This window comes from Pelophylax lessonae (genome assembly GCF_965119305.1).
Source record: "Pelophylax lessonae genome assembly, contig: HAP1_SCAFFOLD_269, whole genome shotgun sequence".
Classification (NCBI taxonomy): Eukaryota; Metazoa; Chordata; class Amphibia; order Anura; family Ranidae; genus Pelophylax; species Pelophylax lessonae.
In genome coordinates this window covers 96,684-121,025 of record NW_028120071.1, presented here as the reverse complement: position 1 = coordinate 121,025, position 24,342 = coordinate 96,684, and the positions used below count along the sequence as shown (strand labels likewise).

The 24,342-nt window shown below is 45.1% G+C and overlaps 3 protein-coding genes across 3 annotated transcripts in view; 1 reads left to right on the top strand and 2 right to left on the bottom strand.

Annotated features, from left to right (window-relative positions):
- The window catches only part of LOC309543617 (uncharacterized protein), a gene marked incomplete at both ends in the record, with an annotated part of 248,485 nt that overhangs the window by 128,294 nt on the left and 95,849 nt on the right, over nucleotides 1–24,342 (bottom strand).
- The window catches only part of LOC309543612 (uncharacterized protein), a 120,000-nt gene that overhangs the window by 41,114 nt on the left and 54,544 nt on the right, over nucleotides 1–24,342 (top strand). The gene's annotated exons all lie outside the window — the stretch shown is intronic.
- The window catches only part of LOC309543618 (uncharacterized protein), an 88,944-nt gene continuing 74,225 nt past the window's right edge, over nucleotides 9,624–24,342 (bottom strand). The window contains exon 2 of the mRNA XM_082276075.1: nucleotides 9,624–9,635. The gene's annotated coding sequence lies outside the window, so the exon portion shown is untranslated. The remainder of the gene's footprint in view (nucleotides 9,636–24,342) is intronic.

Sequence of the window (24,342 nt, the reverse complement as noted above, 5' to 3'; positions counted from 1 at the left end):
CAGACCCCCTTAAATTTTTCACTCTTTGTTATATTGCAGCCATTTGCTAAAATCATTTAAGTTCATTCTTCTTCCTCATGAATGTACACACAGCTCCCCATACTGACAGAAAAACACAGAATTGTTGACATTGTTGCAGATTTATTAAAAAAGAAAAACTGAAATATCACATGGTCCTAAGTATTCAGACCCTTTGTTGTGACACTCATATATTTAACTCAGGTGCTTTCCATTTCTTCTGATCATCCTTGAGATGGTTCTACACCTTCATTTGAGTCCAGCTGTGTTTGATTATACTGATTGGACTTGATTAGGAAAGCCACACACCTGTCTATATAAGACCTTCCAGATCACAATGCATTTCAGAGCAAATGAGAATCATGAGGTCAAAGGAACTGCCTGAAGAGCTCAGAGACAGAATTGTGGCAAGGCACAGATCTGGCCAAGGTTACAAAAAGATTTCTGCTGCACTTAAGGTTCCTAAGAGCACAGTGGCCTCCATAATCCTCAAATGGAAGACGTTTGGGATGACCAGAACCCTTCCTAGAGCTGGCCGTCCGGCCAAACTGAGCTATCGGGGGAGAAGAGCCTTGGTGAGAGAGGTAAAGAAGAACCCAAAGATCACTGTGGCTGAGCTCCAGAGATGCAGTCAGGAGATGGGAGAAAGTTGTAGAAAGTCAACCATCACTGCAGCCCTCCACCAGTCGGGGCTTTATGGCAGAGTGGCCCGACGGAAGCCTCTCCTCAGTGTAAGACACATGAAAGCCCGCATGGAGTTTGCTAAAAAAACACCCGAAGGACTCCAAGATGGTGAGAAATAAGATTCTCTGGTCTGATGAGACCAAAATAGAACTTTTTGGCCTTAATTCTAAGCGGTATGTGTGGAGAAAACCAGGCACTGCTCATCACCTGTCCAATACAGTCCCAACAGTGAAGCATGGTGGTGGCAGCATCATGCTGTGGGGGTGTTTTTCATCTGCAGGGACAGGACGACTGGTTGCAATCGAGGGAAAGATGAATGCGGCCAAGTACAGGGATATCCTGGACAAAAACCTTCTCCAGAGTGCTCTGGACCTCAGACTGGGCCGAAGGTTTACCTTCCAACAAGACAATGACCCTAAGCACACAGCTAAAATAACGAAGGAGTGGCTTCACAACAACTCCGTGACTGTTCTTGAATGGCCCAGCCAGAGCCCTGACTTGAACCCAATTGAGCATCTCTGGAGAGACCTAAAAATGGCTGTCCACCAACGTTTACCATCCAACCTGACAGAACTGGAGAGGATCTGCAAGGAGGAATGGCAGAGGATCCCCAAATCCAGGTGTGAAAGACTTGTTGCATCTTTCCCAAAAAGACTCCTGGCTGTATTAGATCAAAAGGGGGCTTCTACTAAATACTGAGCAAAGGGTCTGAATACTTAGGACCATGTGATATTTCAGTTTTTCTTTTTTAATAAATCTGCAACAATGTCAACAATTCTGTGTTTTTCTGTCAGTATGGGGTGCTATGTGTACATTCATGAGGAAGAAGAATGAACCTAAATGATTTTAGCAAATGGCTGCAATATAACAAAGAGTGAAAAATTTAAGGGGGTCTGAATACTTTCCGTACCCACTGTACATATATATATATATATACACATATATATTCAGGTTTGCCGTTATGTTGAGATTGTTAGAGTGTCCCTTTAAGGCTGCTTGCAGATAAGGAGCTTTCACAGGAAGTGTGCGAACTGGATTGTGGGAGATTTACGTAGTTCTAAACTGAATGGAGACTGTTGTTTGGATTGCCGAGGAAACTATACTGCCAGGGAGCATTGGGCGAGTGGAGGATCATGGGAGAGTCAACAAACCTATCTGCTAGACAGTGAGTGCGCTCGCTTGCTTTCCGGGACTCAGTGAGGAGAGATCAGCCTGAGAGGTGTGCTGGGACACTTGGTGACGGAGGCCCAGGGCATGCGGCCTAGAGAGAGAGAGAGGAATCCATCCTCAGTGGTGCGGATGCTGGTAATCAGACAGCGTGATAGATCCAGTGGTGAAGCTGAACTGACTGACTGGGACAACCGAGCGCTGATCATCCCCGTGACGCAGGAGCATGGGAGAGGACATCGCCTGGGTTGCAGGAGATTAACAGGTGGACACTGACAGACGGAGGAGTGCCTGGTGACATCCTAATCACAAGTATAAATCTTCCTCTATGACACACTAACTGCAGATAGTAACATACATACACTATTATCCTGGGATTACAAATATCACGCTGAAGAGTGATAAGAGCTCCAACTGCCGGTGAAGACTTAGCAAGGCCTTGCTAGGAAAGGGACCTCAGCACAGGCTGTCTTAAAGGGGACCGGTTATTATAATATTGAGTCATTATTAGCGAGGATTAGATATTACTAGACTTTACATCAGAGGTTTTCAGCTAAAGTCATCCGCTAATATACAGTATCTCACAAAAGTAAGTACGCCCCTCACCGTTTTGTAAATATTTTACTTTTCATGTGACAACACTGAAGAAATGACACTTTGCTACAATGTAAAGTAGCTTGTATAACAGTTTAAATTTGCTGCCCCTTCAAAATAACTCATCACACAGCCATTAATGACTAAACCACTGGCAACAAAAGTGAATACACCCGTATGTCAAAATGTCCAAATTGGGCCGAAAGTGTCAATATTTTGTATAGCCACCATTTTCCAGCACTGCCTTAACCCTCTTGGGCATGGAGTTCACCAGAGCTTCACAGGTTGCCACTGGAGTCCTCTTCCACTCCTCCATGATGACCTAACCGAACTGGTGGATGTTAGAGACCTTGCACTCCTCCACCTTCCGTTTGAGGATGCCCCACAGATGCTCAATAGGGTTTAGGTCTGGAGACATGCTTGGCCAGTCCTTTACCCTAAGCTTCTTTAGCAAGGCAGTGGTCGTCTTAGAGGTGTGTTTGGGTTCGTTATCATGTTGGAATACTGTCCTGCGGCCCAGTCTCTGAAGGGAGGGGATCATGCTCTGCTTCAGTATGTCACAGTACATGTTGGCATTCATGGTTCCCTCAATGCACTGTAGCTCCCCAGTGTAGGCAGCACTCATGCAGCCCATGACCATGACACTCCCACCACCATGCTTGACTGTAGGCAAGACACACTTGTCTTTGTACTCCTCACCTGGCTGTCGTCACACATGCTTGGCATCATCTGAACCAAATAAGTTTGCTCTGGTCTCATCAGACCACAGGACATAGCTCCATTAATCCATGTCCTTAGTCTGCTTGTCTTCAGCAAACTGTTTGCGGGCGTTCTTGTGCATCATCTTTAGAAGAGGCTTCCTTCTGGGACGACAGCCATGCAGACCAATTTGATGCAGTGTGCGGCGTATGGTCTGAGCACTGACAGGCTGTCCCCCCCCACCCCTTCAGTCTCTGCAGCAATGCTGGCAGCACTCATACGTCTATTTACCAAAGACAACCTCTGCACATGACGCTGAGCATGTGCACTCAACCTCTTTGGTTGACCATAGCGAGGCCTGTTCTGAGTGGAACCTGTCCTGTTAAACCGTTGTATAGTCTTGGCCACTGTGCTGCAGCTCAGTTTCAGGGTCTTGGCAATCTTCTTATAGCCTAGGCCACCTTTATGTAGAGCAACAATTCTTTTTTTCAGATCCTCAGAGAGTTCTTTGCCATGAGGTGCCATGTTAAACATCCAGTGACCAGTATGAGAGAGTGAGAGTGATAACACCAAATTTACCACAACTGCTCCCCATTCACACCTGAGACCTTGTAACACTAATGAGTCACATGACATCGGGGAAGGAAAATGGCTAATTGGGCCCATTTTGGACATTGTCACTTAGGGGTGTACTCACTTTTGTTGTCAGTGGTTTAGACATTAATGGCTGTGTGTTGAGTTATTTTGAGGGGACAGCAAATGTACACTGTTATACAAGCTGTACACTCAATACTTTACATTGTAGCAAAGTGTCATTTCTTCAGTGTTGTCACATGAAAAGATAGAATAATATATTTACAAAAATGTGAGGATGTACTTACTTTTGTGAGATACTGCATGTTGCTATAAAATTGACAATTAAAGTTGATGCATAGTAAGGTTGCAATATCCATGTGATCTATTATTCTTTCTTTTGCTGTGTATTCACATTAATGGTGTCATCCATTGAGCCTCCTTGTGTTAAGTGGGGTTCAGTTGACTGATACTGCTACACTTTGTTATTGCTAAGACATATTTGTTATCAATAAGCTATAATGATTTACCTTTTAAGTAAAATAACCAAACAGTATTCTAATGGTGTCAGTGTGTCTTTGAAGATTATTATTGAAATGTTGGAACCTAAAGTGTCAGTGGGCTGGACGGTTCACAGGGTCATAGGAGTGCTGAGGAACACCCATCAACCAGCAGCCCTCAAGGGGGCAGTGCTGCATACACTTAGCTGGTGCTTCCTGTAGGGTTGCCACCTATCAAGGATTCACCTGGACAGTTCGGGTTATGAATCATGTGTTTGGGTTTCAGGCCACCTGAAACCCGGACACAATATTCAGAATGGACTGTGGCTCACCAAATACCCAACTACCACAACCCCTGAGTGCATAGATGTGCACACCGGCCCCACCCCCATACACGGACAGGAGAGAAGAAAGGGCTTGGTCTATTCCTCCTCCTCCCACCCCTACCCCTCTGTCTGCCCACTCACACTCCAATCCCTGGCGTTGTGTGCCTCAGGAAAGGGATGTGTGGGCTGGAAGTTTGAAGCTCAGCAACCGGCAGATACATTGTGGATGAAAGGCTTTGATGCCTGAGCCTCCATCCTCGGGTGAGTGAGCTCACCATCCAATGTCTGTGACTGAAGTCTCCACCCTCTCTCCCTTCTATATCATGACTCCATGTGAGTGAGTACACTAAGGTAAGATTTAAGCGGTGCCCTGTGGACTCTGAAGTAAGGGGGGCTTTGGGAACCCGAATTAAGGGGGGAATGCTGGGAACTCTAAAGTGAGTGGGAGGTTTGGTGAGCAGAAACCCCCTTACATTAGAGTTCCCCTTTACATCAGAGTCCACAGTGTTCCCCCTTAAAAATAAAATGTTGCCGAGCGCAGCTAAAGTGTTCGAGTTTGGCTTAAAGAAAAGGTGGCAACCCGAGCTTCCTGTGTGTTTCTGCTGTTGCCTAATGAGGAGTTTATGTGTAATCTCCATTAATAACTGTAAATAGATGTGTGTGTATATAGATGTAGCACTGCCCCCTTGGGAGGTGCTGAGATTGGATTCCCCTGGGTTACCCATAGCAACAGTTTGTAAAATCTTATCACTCTGTACTTGGCTCAGTCAATGAACAGCCCAGGGGATTTGGCTTTTTGTATTTATTTAGAACTGGGATGGGAGAAGGGATGAGTGGGATCCTACAACTAGTAACTATGCACAAACCTGAGGACAACTATCTGTAATGTGTGCGGCAAGGCCGCTGCTTCACTTTGCCAGGTGAAGATTTCAAAGGTGAACTATATGTTAAGTTTCTCTGTTTCTCTTCAGGGTCTAACTTGGCACCCCCTTTCTTACTCGCTGTGTATGCTGGCTCTTGTCCACTGGCTTTCCCTGGAGAGGTCCCCTTCCTGGGCAAACCCGTGCCAAGCTCCCTGATACTCACGGACACTGCTTTTCACAGGAATCCCTGCCACTGCTCCACTGTCAGTTTCCACAGGACCTCACAGCTCAGCCTCACACTTCTGGTCCACTAGGCCTGCGACCGCTTTCTACTCTGACAGGAGAAGAGACATCCTTCACCCTCCTCCTGGGACCTGGCTTCCCGCCCAAAGACATCCTGTCACATGTGCCCTTGGCTTTTATGACCAATCCCAGGATGCACCGCTGTAGTTCCCTCCCACTGAGATAGCCACAAAAGCCTTTGTATAACACCAGTATATAACCGCGCTAATAGGGCCAGATATCAAAAAGCTGCAGCTTAGAAGTGAGATAACACCAAACGTAAGCAAAAAAGTAAAACAAGCTGCGCTAGTCTGATATGGAACAACCAAATGTCCCAAAAGGTGAATGATAATTTGAAAACTGTGACCAATCGTGGGCAATAAGTCACAAAATGATCACAGATAAACATAAATCACAAGTGAGGTGAGCAAATAATCAAAATGTGTTTCTCTTAAATGAAAACAAATACTGTATCTCAAATAATATGCAATTGATGTGCCATAAATAACAATAAATCACAAATATACACAAGTGTAGTGAACACGGATTAATCACAAATGAAATAGGTATACCAAATAGTGTCTCATTTATAAAAAAAATCCCTTATGGTAGAGATCCCAAGATGGTGAATGGTAGATAAACAGAGGTGAAATAGAGATTCAGCAATACTGGCTTCACCACGGGGCTCCAGTTAATAAAGCATGCTCATGAGCTTACCAGAAATCAAAGGAAATATGCCTGTATAGAGCAAAAGCTCATATCATCCCTTCTCTTGAGAGATCGTGTTCCTCTGGGACAGCGATATTCCAGAGCATTAATCCTTAGTGATGTATCCGGTATTCACATATAAAGATATAGTAGGCTCCATAGTGTTATATCGTAAACACATTTATTAAAAATATAATAAAATTACACTCACATTGAGCAGGAAATAATATCGCATTAAGACAAAATAAGCCGGCTGGCTCGTATAATAGCCCGTCCTTCCGGGAAGCGTGGTGACGTCAGCACGCCGAACCCCTACGCGCTCATCACAAATTACTTTTATTGGGGATGTGGGCAGCGTGCTGACTCCACCAATAAATACACAACATCAATCAAAGTCCCGCCTCAGTCTGAACTGTACTAGGTCATATTGTAGCCGCCATATTTGATATGGGATCAGCTGCCAACACTTAAAGGAAATATAAAAAGAAGAAATAAAGGACAAAAAGGACTGCAAATTAATGCAGACATAAATATTCCAGTATCACAATCTGCAGCATAGAAAGAAATGAATATCTATAAAGAAATATATACGCTGCCATCTCAGGTGTGGGCAGCTGAAACCAGCACGTCCTCTTCATCCCAAAATGCGCCTGCACCGGCCCCACTCGTCATGTCCGGTGCAGGCACGTCATTCCTGCACAGCTTCTGCACAGCTGTTTAGCGGGGAATGACTTGCCTGCACCAGAACTGACAAGCGGGGCCGGTGCAGGCGCATTGATTCCTGGGAGCGATGACGTTTAGCTCCCAGGTATCAATGCAAGCAGGAAGTGACGGCGCGGGCCGCAGCCACAGAGAGAGGAAGTCGAAGAAAGGTAAGTATATTTCCTTCTATAACAAGGTAAGTAAAGAAAAAAAAAATCGTCATTATCCATTTATTTTTCTGGTGAATGCCAGCAAGCGGATGGCCCAAAGTCATTTTTGAGGCCGGAACTCCGCTTTAAGAGCACATTCAACTAGGACAGTGCCAGCTCTGTGGACAGAGCAGTGCCGAGTGTCTCCTTAGGCTATTTGCAAGTCAGCAATATGGTCCTCCTAGGACACCTTCATTACACTTTATTAGGTGAAACCAGCTCACCACAGTAAAATCTGGACAATGCATACTTACGCTACTGACCATTACAAAATGTTCTTGCACCCTCTCATATGGCGAGTTAGTTCCCACTGTATACTGCCATGATGCGCCAGGAAAATGGAAAATTGAATCTTCACCTTTCCGTAATTTTCCTTTCCTGGTGCATCTTGATGGCTGCATACAGATTCCCACCCAAATGATGAGAGTTACAGAGAATGCTGCGAGCCGGGTCTGTCTTTGATTTATAGTTAACCAGTCCTATAAGGTTTTGGAGGCGGAGCCACAACCCCCCAATTGTATGCTGCCATGAAGATGCACTAGGAAAGGAAAATTACGGAAAAAAATGAGTATACAATTATCTGTTTTTGCAGACCTTAAGGGGCCGAGGTAATAACTTAGACCAGGCCGTTTCACTTCCTTTGTTATTTCTGACTCCACTTCAAAGACGCTCTCTTTAGAAGGTGGCCATCTGTTAGGGAATGGACAATTTGACCAGGGGATGACCTTGCATACCTAATGCCCCATTCAAGAGGAGGTTACCTAATTTCGCCCCCCCCAGAGAGGAGGTGATAGCGGGGGTGCTGAGTTATGCTAAAGTTAGGAGATGGGGAAATCCTGGGTGAGATACGCCCGGAGGGAGGAGAGGGGTTAGATAGCTCCACCCATCGGAATGGCCCTATGCAAGTCTATGAGATATAGATTTATAATAGTTAAGTCTTGGAAGAGAGAACGCTCTGAATACACCAGCCTGGAAGGGGCCCTTGTGTGCATGGTAATTATGGAAGATACCTCTGGCACTTATATCTAAACGCTTGTCCTATGTGTTGTCCGTCTTGCTGTTTTATATTAATGGTTTGAGTATTATACTCTGTATTCCTTTATTTACCCTTTTCTGCACAAAGGTACCTTTGATAACGTCATCTCTGACGAAACGCATCGGGTCACGGCGTGCTGACGTCACCCTAACTAGCGTCCAGGAAGTACGGGCGAGCAAAGCCGTCCGGCCGGCGGCTGTCATTCCTCTCCCTTCCCAATTGTTCTCCTTTTTATTGTAAGTGTGTTTCTTTTTATCTTAATAAATTTGTGGGATTTTATGCTATTGGCGCCCCTTCTTTTATTCTATGGCTGGATTCTGCCCACATCATCCTGAGCCTTCATTTGCTGTCATATGAGATCTGGTCTTCAGTCCTCCGCACACGCCAGTCATCGTTTTTTGCCTACCATATACCATCATCTGGTAAGGTCATTTAGGATACAGCTCTAGCATGTTTGGGATCCTTTGTGGATTTTTCTATGGGCGTTTTTGTTAGAGTTTTCTGGTAAGCTGCATTCCTATCGGTGGAGGTGTCTGGATACACTATTTATTTAGCCTGTCACCTTTTGCATCTGGTAAGGAGTACCTTATTGGTCTGTTTGGTGGTGGATGTTTCCCTTTCTTCAGATCACATATTTTTTTCCTAAAAAAAAGGATTTTTAAAATAAAGTGAAAACATTTCCTGCACTCGTAACATTAAAAAGGGCGCTCACCTGTGTGTATTCTCTTATGGCGAAGAAGGTTTACTTTCTGATTAAAACTTTTCCCGCACTCTGAACATGAATAGGGACGCTCACCTGTGTGTATTCTCTGATGGCTAAAAAGGTGTCTTTTACTATTAAAACATTTCCCGCACTCTGAACATGAATAGGGAAGCTCACCTGTGTGTATTCTCTGATGCTTAAGAAAGTTTCCTTTATGATTAAAACATTTCCCGCACTCTGAACATGAATAGGGACGCTCACCTGTGTGTATTTTCTGATGGTTAAGAAGGCTTCCTTTATGATTAAAACATTTCCCGCACTCTGAACATGAATAGGGACGCTCACCTGTATGTATTTTCTGATGGCTAAGAAGGTTTCTTTTATCATTTAAACATTTCCCGCACTTTGCACATGAATAGGGACCCTCACCTGTGTGTATTCTCTGATGGTTAAGAAGGCTTCCTTTATGATTAAAACATTTCCCGCACTCTGAACATGAATAGGGACGCTCATCTGTGTGTAATTTCTGATGGTTAAGAAGGCTTCCTTTATGATTAAAACATTTCCCGCACTCAGAACATGAATAGGGAAGCTCTCCTGTGTGTATTCTCTGATGGCTAAGAAGGCTTCTTTTATCAATAAAACATTTCCCGCACTTTGCACATGAATAGGGACGCTCACCTGTGTGTATTTTCTGATGGTTAAGAAAGTTTCCTTTATGATTAAAACATTTCCCACACTCTGAACATGAATAGAGAAGGTCACCTGTGTGTATTCTCTGATGGCAAAGAAGGTTTCCTTTATGATTAAAACATTTCCCACACTCTGAACATGAATAGGGAAGCTCTCCTGTGTGTATTTTCTGATGGCAAAGAAGGCTTTCTTTACAATTGAAACATTTCCCGCACTCTGAACATGAATAGGGACGCTCACCTGTGTGTATTCTCTGATGGCTAATAAGGCTTTTTTTGTGTTTAAAACATTTCCCACACTCTGAACATGAATAGGGACGCTCACCTATGTGTATTCTCTGATGGCTAAGAAGGCTTCTTTTCTGTTTAAAACATTTCCCGCACTCTGAACATGAATTGGTATGCTCCTCTGTGTGTATTCTCTGGTGCTGAAGAAGGTTTCCTTTTTGGCTAAAACATTTCCCGCACTCTGAACATGAAAAAGGTCGCTCCCCTGTGTGAATTCTCTGGTGCCTAAGAAAGTTTCCTTTCTTTTTAAAACATTTCCCGCACTCTGAACATGACAATGAATTCTCTCCTGTATGGTATAAAGAAGTTTCCCTGAGAGGAGATGGTTTCCCGCACCTGTCGGCACTGTCAGATATTAGAGGACTATGTGAAGTATCAGGAGATTCCAATGATCTCCTCCAATGGTGAGGTCTGTCATGTATATTATGAGGAACGGGATTTACTTCTGGAGAAGATGCCATGTCATTATCTTCTGTAGTCACATCTTCCTCCGATGTCCTTCTATTCCCACCACAGAGTCCGTCTGTCAGAAGACAAGAAAAATTACCAAGAGTTTTCCACACTCATATACACTGCTCAACACTTTATAATCAGAGTATAGCATTAAGTCAGGGAAACTCCTGGGATATTCATCTGCTCAGTCAAGTAGCAGAGGGGGTTGTTACCAACAGGTGCACTAGATGGGCAACAATGAGACGACGTCCAAAACAGGAATGGTTTTACAGGTGGAGGCCACTGACATTTTCCCTACTCATCTTTTCTGAGTGTTTGTCACTAGGTTTGCATTTGGCTGGGGTCAGTGTCACTACTGGTAGCATGAGCCCATACCTGGACCCTATAGAGGTTGCACAGGCAGTCCAACTCCTCCAGGATGGCCCATCAATACGTCCCATTGCCAGAAGGTTTGCTGTGTCTCCCAGCACAGTCTCAGGAGCATGGAGGAGATTCCAGGAGACAGGCAGCTACTCTAGGAGAGCTGGACAGGGCCGTAGAAGGTCCTTAACCCATCAGCAGGACCGGTATCTGCTCCTTTGTACAAGGAGGACCAGGATGAGCACTGCCAGAGCCCTACAAAATGACCTCCAGCAGGACACTGGTGTGAATGTCTCTGACCAAACAATCAGAAACAGACTTAAGGAGGGTGGCCTGAGGGCCCGACGTACTCTAGTGGGCGCTGTGCTCACTGCCCGGCACTGTGGAGCTCAATTGGCATTTGCCATTGAACACCAGAATTGGCAGCTCCACCACTGGCACCCTGTGCTTTTCACAGATGAGAGCAGGTTCACCCTGAGCACATGTGACAGACGTGAAAGGGTCTGGAGAAGCCGTGGAGAACATTATGCTGCCTATAACATCGTTTAGCATGACCGGTTGGGTGGTGGGTCAGTGATGGTCTGGGGAGGCGTATCCATGGAGGGACACACAGACCTCTACAGGGTAGACAATGGCACCCTGACTGCCATTAGGTATTGGGATGAAATCCTTGGACCCATTGTCAGACCCTATGCTGGTGCAGTGGGTCCTGGGTTCCTCCTGGTGCACGACAATGCCCAGCCTCATGTGGTGAGAGTATGAGAGTATTACCCAGTCCATACCAGTATAGATCCTAACACATTACCCAGTCTTTACCAGTATAGATCCTTACACATTACCGAGTCCATGCCAGTATAGATCCTAACGCATTACCCAGTCCATGCCAGTATAGATCCTAACGCATTACCCAGTCCATACCAGTATAGATCCTAATGCATTACCCAGTTCATACCAGTATAGATCCTAACACATTACCCAGTCTTTACCAGTATAGATCCTAACACATTACCCAGTCCATACCAGTATAGATCCTAACATATTACCCAGTCCATACCAGTATAGATCCTAATGCATTACCCAGTTCATACCAGTATAGATCCTAACATATTACCCAGTCCATACCAGTATAGATCCTAACACATTACCCAGTCCATACCAGTATCGATCCTAACACATTACCCAGTCCATACCAGTATAGATCTTAATGCATTACCTAGTTCATACCAGTATAGATCCTAACACATTACCCAGTCCATACCAGTATCTAGGTCCTGAATCTAGGGAAGCAGCTGGCAACACTGAGAAGAATCTCCATACTGAATGAGAGCTGGGAACGTACCCGTCAGGTGCAGACAGGGGCCTGCACAGAGGAGGGCGGAGATACAAGGGTGCAGGCATCAGAGCAGAGTAGTTGGGTGACAGTTAGGAAGGGTAGAAGAGAACAAGGCACTTGTCATACTCTCACCCCATGAGGCCAGGCATTGTCGTGCACCTGGGCTGGAGCACCCCAATAAATACGCCCTGTTGCATGATGTTGGGGAATCCAGTCAGGGACCAGCATTGCTGGAGCAGAGGGACACCCCTAGCTGCCAGGGGAAGAACTCCTCCAGTGAGGGTGGGGGCAAGGGAAAGGAAAGACAGGTCCTGGTGGTAGGGGACTCAATTATTAGAAGGACAGAGAGGGCAATCTGTCAAAATGACCGTAAGTGCCGAACAGTCTGTTGTTTACTGGAAGCTCGGGTTCTGCACATCACGTATCTGGTGGACAGATTATTGGGTGGGGCTGGGGAAGACCCAGCTGTCATGGTACACGTGGGTACCAATGACAAAGTCACAGGGAGATGAAGAGTCCTAAAAAATGATTTCAGGGACTTAGGAGCTAAGTTGAGGAGTAGGACCTCCAAGTTAGTATTTTCATAAATACTGAAATACTGAGAGGCAGCGGGAGATGAGGGAAGTTAACAATTGGCTAAGGAGCTGGTGTAGTAAGGAGGGCTTCGGGTTCCTAGAGAACTGGGCCGACTTCTCAGTCTTTAGTAGGTTGCACCTAAATGGGGAGGGTGCAAACGTACTGCGTGAGAAGATGGCCAACAAGTTAGAGGGGCTTTTAAACTAGGTGATGGGGGGAGGGTACAGATGTAGAATCAGCCAGCGGGGAGCAAGGTTCAGCGGGCACAAATGGGGACATTAGCGGTAGGGCACTCAAAGTTCCTAAACCCAAGGTGGGTATGGGGAAAAATCGCAAGAGCCGCCTAAAAACAACATCAAACGAGGATATAGTATGTATCCGGACAAAATTATGTGGTTTGTATACCAATGCCAGAAGCCTGGCCAACAAGATGGGAGAGCTGGAGCTGCTAATATATGAGGAGAACTTAGATTTTGTGGGGATTTCAGAGAACTAGTTTGACAGCTCTCATGATTGGCTGGTGACCATTCAGGGGTATTCCCTTTATCGCAGAGATAGAGAAGGTAAAAAAGGGGGAGGGGTATGTCTGTATATTAAGAACAGTGTACAGGTAAATATGAGGGATGATATTAATATTGGAACTAAGGCAGAATCCCTATGGGTAGAACTTCAAAGGGAAGACACTGTGGTGAAGGTAATAGTGGGCGTATGCTATAGGCCCCTATCACAGACTGGATTGGCAGTAAAGATGGGAAATGTCATTATAATGGGGGACTTTAATTATCGAAATATAGACTGGGTAGAAGGAACCGCGCATTCATCCAAGGCTCGGCAGTTCCTAAATGTTTTGCAGGACAATTTCATGGGTCAGATGGTGAACGCACCGACAAGAAACAATGCAGTACTAGACCTACTGATTACCAACAATACAGACCTGCTCACGGATATAGAAATACGGGACAACTTAGGAAACAGTGACCATAGGTCAATTCGTTTTAGTATAAATCATAGTAATCGGAAACACAAGGGTAATATAAGGACACTGAATTTCAAAAGAGCGAATTTCCCAAAACTGCGCTCTTTGCTAGAAAATATCAAATGGGATAGAACCCTGTGAACAAAGAACACGGAGGAAAAATGGGAGTGCTTCAAGAGCATACTAAACAAAGGGATTGGCCAGTGCATTTCAAAGGGGAATACATTTAAAAGAGCAAAACTAAACCCTGGTTGGCTAAAAGCCAACATAAAAATGCATATTAATACTAAAGAAAAGGCCTTCAAAAACTACATGGCTTTGGTCATTGGGAGCATTCGAACATTACAAAGAGTGCAAAAAAAAATGTAAAGATGGAATCAAGGCGGGTAAAATAGAACACGAGAGAAATATAGCGGAAGAGAGTAAAAAAAACCCAAGAAATTCTTTAACCACTTGCTACCCACCCACCATCAAATGACGGCGGAGCGGTACAGCTATCATATGGCGGCGCTGCAGTGCACCAGAACAGCCTCTCCCGGGGGCGGTGATTGTGGTCGCGCCGTGTCCTAGCGATCTTGGTAAAGAGTAAATGAGATGGTTCTTTACCCATGTGATCGGCTGTGTCCATTCACAGCCGGTCACATGTAAATGAGGATGTGCCGTTATTCGGCTCTTCTCACCTCACACTGTTAGAGTGTGAGACAAGGAGAGCCGATCAGCGGCTCCTCCTCATAGGGGAGACAAGGATAGGTAATCAGGGCACTGATCATCAGTGCCCTGATTACAGAAAATGTAAATAAAGTACCCATTACTGCCCACCATCAGTGCCCACATTGCCTGCCATCAGTGCCCATAGTGCTGCCAGTCAGTGCCTGCTCATCTAAGCACTGATGGCCACTGACTGGCAGCACTATGGACACTGATTGTGGGCACTGATGGTGCTGCCCATCAGTGCCATCCGTCAGTGCCCATCATAGCCACCTGTCAGTGCCCATCAGTGCCGCCCAACAGTGACGCCTCTTAGTGCCCATCAGTGCCACCTCTCAGTGCCCATCAGTGCCGCCTATCAGTGCTCATCAGTGCCACCTATCAGTGTGGCATATTAGTACCACCTCATCAGTGCCGCCTCATCAGCGCACATCAGTGAAGGAGAAACATTTTTTATTTTCAAAATTTACTCACAGAAAATAAGGAAACTTTTCTGTCTTTTTTCTTTTTTTTTGTAAGAAATAAGAAACCCAGAGGTGATTAAACACCAGCAAAAGAAAGCTCTATTTGTGTGAAAAAAATGATAAAAATTTCATATGGTTACAGTGTAGCATGACCGCGTAATTGTCATTCAAAGCGTGACAGCGCTGAAAGCTGAAAATTGGCCTGGGCAGGAAGGGGGTGAAAGTGCCCGGTATAGAAGTGGTTAAGTATATAAATGGTAAGAAAGCGAGACCAGAACACATTGGCCCCATAAAAGACAATGAAGGAAATTTGGCCACAGAGGACAGAGAGATGGCAAAAATGCTAAATAATTTCTTCACAAAAGAATTGGGGGGCTACCCTAACCCAGCTTGTAATGGTAAATTAAATAATACACCTCAGGAAGTACCGCCATGGCTACCAGAAGATAGACTTAGAACTAAGCTAGAGAAACTTAACATAAATAAATCACTGGGTCCGGATGGCTTGCACCCGAGGGTTCTTAAAGAGCTCAGCCAGGTGATAGCCAGACCATTATTCTTGATCTTTAAGGATAGTCTACAGACGGGTATTGTGCCAGCTGATTGGAAAAAAGCCAACGTGGTACCAATATTTAAAAAAGGGCCGAGATATATCCCGGGTAACTATAGGCCGGTCAGCCTAACATCAGTAGTCTGCAAGATTTTGGAGGGGATGTTAAGAGACCACATACAAGACTTTAGTAATGAAAACTGTATTATTAGTAGTAATCAGCATGTATTCATGAAAAATTGTTCTTGCCAGATCAATCTAGGGGTCCGGACTATGTAATGTACAACATAGAGTATATAGTGCAGGGGTCAGGTGTATGTAATGTACAACATAGAGTATATAGTGCAGGGGTCAGGAGTGTGTAATGTACAACATAGAGTATATAGTGCAGGGGTCAGGAGTATGTAATGTACAACATAGAGTATATAGTGCAGGGGTCAGGAGTATGTAATGTACAATATAGAGTATATAGTGCAGGGGTCAGGAGTATATAATGTACAACATAGAGTATATAGTGCAGGGGTCAGGAGTATGTAATGTACAGCATAGAGTATATAGTGCAGGGGTCAGGAGTATGTAATGTACAACATAGAGTATATAGTGCAGGGGTCAGGAGTGTGTAGTGTGCAACATATAGTATATAGTGCAGGGGTCAGGAGTATGTAATGTACAATATAAATTATGTAGTTTAAGGGTCAGGACTCATAATATTGGTATTCAGTAATCAGTGGGGTCCTAAATGCTCACATGAGACAAGTTGCAGAGGTCCCACACCGCTGCCTCCCATCTCCTGAGACTGAATACATTGTTTCTATGTGTTTATCAGATGATGGGGGGTCTAGGTGGAGCCTCCGTACTGCTCTCTCCTTTACAATAAAGTCTCCTCTTACCCGGTGATGTGAGGGGCGGCTGATTCTCCATCCTGACGTCCTTGTAGAGATCCTTGTGTCCTTCTAAATACTCCCACTCCTCCATGGAGAAATAGACAGTGACATCCTGACACCTTATAGGAACCTGACACACACAATGATACAGTCACCATCCAGACACATCCCTTGTCTGTTACTGGATAATGTCCCAGAATTCCCAGCACCGCTCACCTCTCCTGTCAGCAGATCCATCATCTTCTTGGTGACTTCTAGAACCTTCTGCATGTTGTGTCTTGTATGGATCAGGGATAGATGTGGGGGGATGGTGATGGGATTCTGGATTCTCGAGGATCTTGTGGTCCTATTATGAGATCTCCTTCTTGTGTCATTTTCAGTAAATTTCTTCATTATTACTGTACAGTTCTGTGTTATAGAAAGATAAATATCACTCTCCCACAGGGACATCTTTATATCATCACGGACCCCTGGGTAAAGAAATGTACTGGGGCCCCTACCAGCCTGCTCAAATTTACTAAAATAAAAGAATAAATAGTTGATAGAATTAAACATATTTATTAGTACTTTCAATATAATAGATTTTATACAATGAGAATACATGACACAAATCAAAGACTAATCAACACAGGGCACAGGAGAGTAGAAGGGCACAGTACAGGGAAGTAGAGGGGCACAGTACAGGGGAGTAGAGGGGCACAATACAGGGGAGTAGAGGGGCACAACACAGGGGAGTAGAGGGGCACAATACAGGGGAGTAGCGGGGCACAATACAGGGGAGTAGAGGGGCACAATACAGGGGAGTAGAGGGGCACAATACAGGGGAGTAGAGGGGCACAATACAGGGGAGTAGAGGGGCTCGGTACAGGGGAGTAGGAGGACACGGTACAGGGGAGCAGAGGGGCACGGTACAGGGGAGAAGATGGGCACGGTACAGGGGAGAAGAGGGGCACAGTACAGGGGAAAAGAGGGGCACAGTACAGGGGAGAAGAAGGGGACAGTACAGGGGAGTAGAAGGGCACAGTACAGGGGAGGAGAATGGCACAGTACAGGGGAGAAGAAGGGCACAGTACAGGAGAAGAAGTACCGGGGAGAAGAAGGGCATGGAACAGGGGAGAAGAAGGGCACAATACAGGGGAGTAGAGGGGCACAGTACAGGGGAGTAGAGGGGCACAGTACAGGGAAGTAGAGGGGCACAATACAGGGGAGTACAGGGGCACAGTACATGGGAGTAGAGGGGCACAATACAGGGGAGTAGAAGGGCACAGTACAGTGGAGTAGAAGGGAGCAATACAGGGGAGTAGAAGGGCGCAATATCGGGGAAGAGAAGGATACAGTAAATAAATGTTATTTGGATACAGTGTCGCACGACCGCACAATTGTCAGTTAAAATAATGTAGTGCTGTATAGCAAAAAATGGCCTGGTCATGAAGGGGGTTAAATCTTCCAGAGCTGAAATGGTTAACCACTTAAGCCCCGGAGGATTTGGCTGCTCAATGAACAGGCCCTATTTTGCGATTCAGCACTGCGTGACTTTAACGGACAATTACGCGGTCGTGCAACGCTGTACCCAAACTAAATTGACGTCCTTTTTTCCCCCACAAACAGAGCTTTCTTTTGGTGGTATTTGATCACCTGTACGATTTTTATTTTTTGCGCTAGAAACAAAAAAAGAGCGACAATTTTGAAAAAATAACAATGTTTTTCAAATTTTTTATATGAAATTCCCCCCACAAAAAAAATCCAATTTTTTTAACATTTTAGGCCAATTTGTTTTCTGCTACATATTTTTGTAAAAAAAAAATCGCAATAAGCGTACTTTGATTGGTTTGCGCAAAAGTTATTGCGTTTACTAACTACGGGAAAGATTTATGTTATTTTTATTGCTTTTTTTTAAACTAGTAATGGCGGAGCTCTGCGATTTTTTTTGTGGGACTTCGACATTGCGGCGGACAGATCGGAACCTTGACTGACATTTTTGACACTTTTGCTATAAATATGCATTGTTACTGTAAAAATGACACTGGCAGGGAAGGGGTTAACTTTATTGGTGGTCAGTGGGTTAAATGTATCCCTAGGGGCGTGATTCTGTCAAGGGGCGTGGCTTGTTAGATCATAACAGAGACATACAATCCTACAGAGCAGGATCGCATAGCCTCTGTCATGATCTAAGGGAGAATGACAGACGGCTGTGTTTACATCAGCTGTCTGCCTTTCTCCCTCTCCTGAGCGAGATCGCAAGTGGCCGGCGGACATCGGAGCCGCCGGTCACACACGCGTGAATGGCAGTGAATGAGCGAGGGCGGGAGCGTGCATCCGGCGGTGCGCGCTCGCCCCCTAAAGGCTCCTGGGCGAGCGACGCAGTACTAAGTCGGTTTGCCCAGGAGCGGCTGACTGCCGCAGTAAATATTAGGGCTGTGCATCTTCACCTACCTCACGATTCAATTCGATTACGATTATTAGGGTCACGATTCGATTCCGCGATGCATCACGATGCATCACGATTACTGCCCAATGCCCATGCCCAGCCCACTGCCCAATGGTTTTCAAAACTTTATCAAAAAAAACAAACAATCAAGCAGTCACAAATTAAAGAATCATTTTTATTTTCATTTGCTTTTAAAGGACACTTCCCTGGACCCTAGCATGGCCTGCAAGCCCTGCATAGTGCACTGCAAACATATAGGAGGTCTCCTCAGGGATGTGATAAATACTTGGCGGTATATGGAGGTCTCCTCCATATACCGCCATGTGTGTGGAGACACAGCTAACAGGCCCCAATTCTTCTCTATCGGGGAATGGAATGGGACGAATAGGGTTTCCATCTGTCCGGTTTTGACGGATTGGATCGGATCTGAAGAGGGGGGATGTTAATATGCAGATTTAAATACACTAACAAACTGAAGCCAAAACTCTACCTAACACTTCATAAGCAGTTACAGCAATAGTTTTGTTACTTTTGCGATAAAAGTTTTACATCAATAAATTAAAGCTGACCATTGTAAGCACACCTGTCAGTGGTAAACAGTCTGCCCAAACCCCTAACTGCTACATCTGCAGGGCAGCTTGTTCAGTTGGGGGGGAAAAAAAAACACTTACTGGCAGGATCACCAGGTGAAAACTGAAAGCCGTAAAAATCAAAGAATAATAATGCAGCCACTTCATCTAAGAAATTGGTAAGATGCAATTTAATAAGTTTGCTTTTGGATTTATAATATTAAATACCACTTTAATATTTGCACAATAGTTCAATGTTAAATCAAGCCTGTACCTTGTCTATATTTGGCATATTGTAGGTTTGCTTTCTAAAAGGCAGTCTATATTTACTTTGCCCACGCTCCCCTGCTTTTTGACTTCCTGAAAGTGCAAACTTACATTGGGCTGCCGTGTGACAGCAATTGGGCCTATCGGCTGGCAGACCAGGAACCAGCCAGGGAAGCAGGAGCAGTGTTCCATGTGCCCCCAGTAAGTAGAAGGCATTTTGCAGGGCTCTGGTGACAGTTTAGACTAGCAGGTGAGCAGCTTTCAGTGTACAGTAGTTTGCTGTAAGGGTAGGAGTGATTTTCACGGACATTTCTATTTGTTTTATCAATATGGGTGTAGCAGCAATAAATACACAGAACACAAAATTGGAATACAGTACAGTGACATTGTGCTGCGACCATGCCGGATAGTCCGGCTCCCCCTGTCCGCCCCCTCACCTGGCTCTGCCGCTTCTCCTCCGACTCAGATGAGGCCTCCTCATCCTCCACCGTCCCATCTCTGGCTGGGAAGGCCGCGGCCGCCCCGAACCCTCCCAGGGCCAGAGCGCTGATAGCTCTGCTCTCCTTCTCTCCCGCGAGGAGCTCCGTGTTCCACAAGCCGGCCGCCGCCGCCGCCACTCTCATCAAGCCCCACCCCCGGAACTGACGTCATTGGAAATCGATTTTGCAGCCACCCCGAATCGATGCAGAATCGCGAAGGGTCGCATCGCGATGCATCGATTCGGCGATTATTTTTCCCAGGCCTAGTAAATATACTGTAGGCGGTCGGCAATTGGTTAATTGGCAAGACTGTCAGTAAGTGGTTCACATTGATATTTAGGGCACTGATCATCATTGCAGCCCCATCAGTGCTGCCAATCAGTGCCTCCTCAGCAGGACTCTGAGCTGAGAGCATCTCTCTCATGCAGCTCAGAGCCTGCACTGATAGTTCCTCCTCCCTCACACAGATGGGAGAGGAGAGAGCCAATCTGCTCCTTCTCCTCCCGCCCCTCTCCTCCTGTGTGCACCATGGAAGGGTGAACCCCAGCAACTGAATGATCAAATTCCATTGCTTAGCTTCACACTTTCCAGAGTGCACACAGGAGGAGAGGGGCGGGAGGAGAAGGAGCAGATTGGCTCTCTCTTCTCCCATCCATGCGAGGGAGGAGGAACCTGGCTGTATGAGAGAGATGCTCAGAGTCCTGTGGCCAGCAACCCCGCTGGGGCCCCCGACCCTGGTAGTTCCACCACTGGTACGTACAATTTATGTATTCATAGTACTTGTGTGGATGTCGTTATTGATTAGCAGAACATCAGAAGTCTCAAAGTGAATCAGAGTACATCCCAGTGTACAGCGGAGTCAGATTTAACCCCTTCATTACACTCACCTCTCCAGTCAGCAGGCTGAGGATCTCCAGGGTGAGGTTCAATATCGTCTCATTATGGGGATGTTCCTTCCTTACATTCTTCACAAAACGCAAATTCTGCTGATTCTCCATCATGACGTCCTTGTAGAGATCCTTGTGTCCTTCTAAATACTCCCACTCCTCCATGGAGAAATAGACAGTGACATCCTGACACCTTATGGGAACCTGACACACACAATGATACAGTCACCATCCAGACACATCCCTTGTCTGTTACTGGATAATGTCCCAGAATTCCCAGCACCGCTCACCTCTCCTGTCAGCAGCTCCATCATCTTCTTAGTGACTTCTAGAATCTTCTGCATGTTGTGTCTCTCAGGTTTTAGGGAGTCACATGGAGGCACTGTGATGGTCATATGATCACCTGACTTCAGAAGAGGGAATCTCTGTATTGAAGAACCAATAGGAATATCATGTTAGAATCCCAGAATCCGCCTCACCTCTCTGATCAGGTCTGTATTTTATTAACAGAGATAAGAGTGTTGTCATGCAACCTCTCAGTATCCTCCTCACCTCTCCGGTCAGCAGGTAGATGATCTCCAGGGTGAGATTTAGTATCTTCTCAGTCATGTGACTCCGGTCCTCCTCCATCCTCATTGGTGCCATCATTTGATCTATACAGGTCTCCTTGTAGACGGATAACTTTGGGAAATGAAAGTAAGAATTATATGGATGGTATTGGTCAAATAATAGGATGGGGATGTGAGGGGGGGGGGGGGTAGGAGGGTTACTGCCCTCATGAGAACACATTTAGTTTGAACTGTTTAGTGTTTTGTACATTTTCAAGGCCTGGGACCCTCTTGATCTTAAATTCCCTTTTCTCTGTTGGGTTTGTTTGGTTTCTGAACTGGATTTGCTTAGTTTTAGATCTGCAGACAATATGATTCTTCCTTCGACTTGTTTGCTCTGAGGCAGTGCTGTGAGGACAATGTAGGGTCATCATGAAGTCCAGAAAGGGGAACTTGCTGACTCTTGGTGGGAGTTGGCGGCTAATCAGGATAATTGCCAGAACTTAGGTATACAAAGCAGACCAAGTGAAATCACTTAGTTTAGTAGGGGATAAGCCTCACCATCTCACCTGTAGGGTGTGGGATTACCTATGTGTTTAACCAGACACAAAACAGGGAGGAAGAACAGATAACAAGGGAGCTCTTCAAAGATGTGTTCAGGACTAAAAACTAAGTACTTTATTGAATATATATTAAAAAGGATCTCACAAAGAGAAATCACATTTATCAATAACGAGTCAATAATATGACATAAACAGACAAGTAAACAGCCCAGGTGACAACTGCAGTCTAAAAATAGATCAGCTCTGTTCACAAAAAACTAGGATAGCAGATGAAAAAATTGTTAAAAAGTCAGACAAAGTCTGCAGCAAAGGGAAGACGTATATACTCTCACACAGTTCCTTACTGCTAATTAGAAGATTTCTTCCACAGTATTATTGATCCCTTGGGATAGATGAAATACAGAAACACAGGCTATAGAGTGCCTTGGAGGTGGCTATTAGAGTTCATGCAAATCATCGGGTAGTAACGAGTGTAAAAAGTAATTCACAGCGGAGCTGACTGACGACTCACAACTATATCATGAATCAAAGTTGCTGATGACAGATGAAATTTCCTCTGTATAGCCACAAACGTATATACTCTCACACAGTTCCTTACTGTTAGTTGGAAAATTCCTTCCACAATAGTATTAATCCCTTGGGGTGAATGGAATTCAGGAACATAATCTATAGAGTGCCGTGGAGGTGTCTGTAAGGGTTAATGCAAGTAATCAGCTGATAACGAGTGTAAAAAGTTCACAGTGAAGCCGACTAATTACAGCTATGTCATTAATCAAAATTACTGATGACAGGTCAAGTTTCCTCAGTATAAACAGACCTTCAAGTTGTAAGAAAGTCACTGTGCAGCCGAGATTCTGCTACTATGTTAGTATCTCTAGCTAACCACGCCACAGTTGGATAACTCCTCGGTAGTAGGACGTTCCTTCCACAGTAGTAATTACCTCTAGGGATGGAGGGAATCGAGGAACATAAGATAAATAATACAGTGCAAGCAGCATTAATGTGGATTACAAATAGTCATTTATGAAGTAAAGAACACTGGGTTTAGTGAGAATCCTTCAGGAAATTCATAGTAAGGCCAATATGCAGCCGTTTCCATATTCCAGACACAATAAGCATAATATCCAGGGACTAGTCCATCGTAATTAATCCATTCCATCACCTCCACTTACTGTTGGCTTAAGGGAGAAAGTGAATATCCTAGAGGCTAGAGCCAAGTAAGGAGGAAAGTTCATATGGAAATACACTTTAATAACCATCACTGATGAGGCACAAAGAAAATGTCATATGTATGGAAGGAAGCTAAGCAGGATTAATGAATTTTGTCCCCAGCTCCATTTTTGGAAACTTTACTCACTGCATGCCCTTCCGACAGTAGTTCCGAGGTAAGTGCCTTTTCCTTGTCAGTACGGAACATTAAGTTCATTCCTTTAGTAGTCCCCCTAGATCACAGGGCTCAGCGTGGAGTAAGATCCAAGTAGCTAACATGCAGGGCAGTATGTAGAAAGCCAACTGGCTAAAGTCTAGAGATTCCCGCGCAGCACATGCAGGCTTAGAGGTTAGCTCAGATTGTCACCAGGAACAACGGACTCACTGGATGACGCGTTTCGTCCACCAATCAGCGCGAGGGAGGGAATATGCTAATGGTCCTTTTATAGTCCCTGAACACCAGGACTCATTAGTTTCCTCCTCTGCTTTGATTCCGTCAATACTTCTTAAAGACAAATAAAAAGACCACATGACCTGGGCTGTTTTTTACTTGTGTGTTTAGGTCATGTTATTGACTCGTTATTGATAAATGTGATTTCTTTTGAATTTTTAATATATATATATATATATATTGAATAAAGTACTTGATTTTTAGTCCTGAACACCGCTTGGGAATTTTACCGATCTTTGAACAGCCCCCTTGTTAGCTGTTCTTCCTCCCTCTTTTGTGTCAAATTGCCAGAACTTTGGCTGCAAGGCTCCAATCTTCGGCAGCCTGCTGACTAACAGGAGTGATGTCATCATCACTCTCTACAGTAAGAGAAGGGATTGGATTGGATAGCAGGAGGATGCTGCTGGTGGAGTAGAGAGCTGGGGGGAGGAGTCTCTTCTTTTCCTTCCAATGGCAGACCAGTGTGGGTAGGAGGAGGACAGCTGTAGTATTCAGGACATTGTACAGAGTGGCAGTGGGTTCCTGGGGCTGTGAATTCCAGCACCAGGCACTGCCAGACCATGTGTCATGGGAAGGTATTGGACTGGTCAACC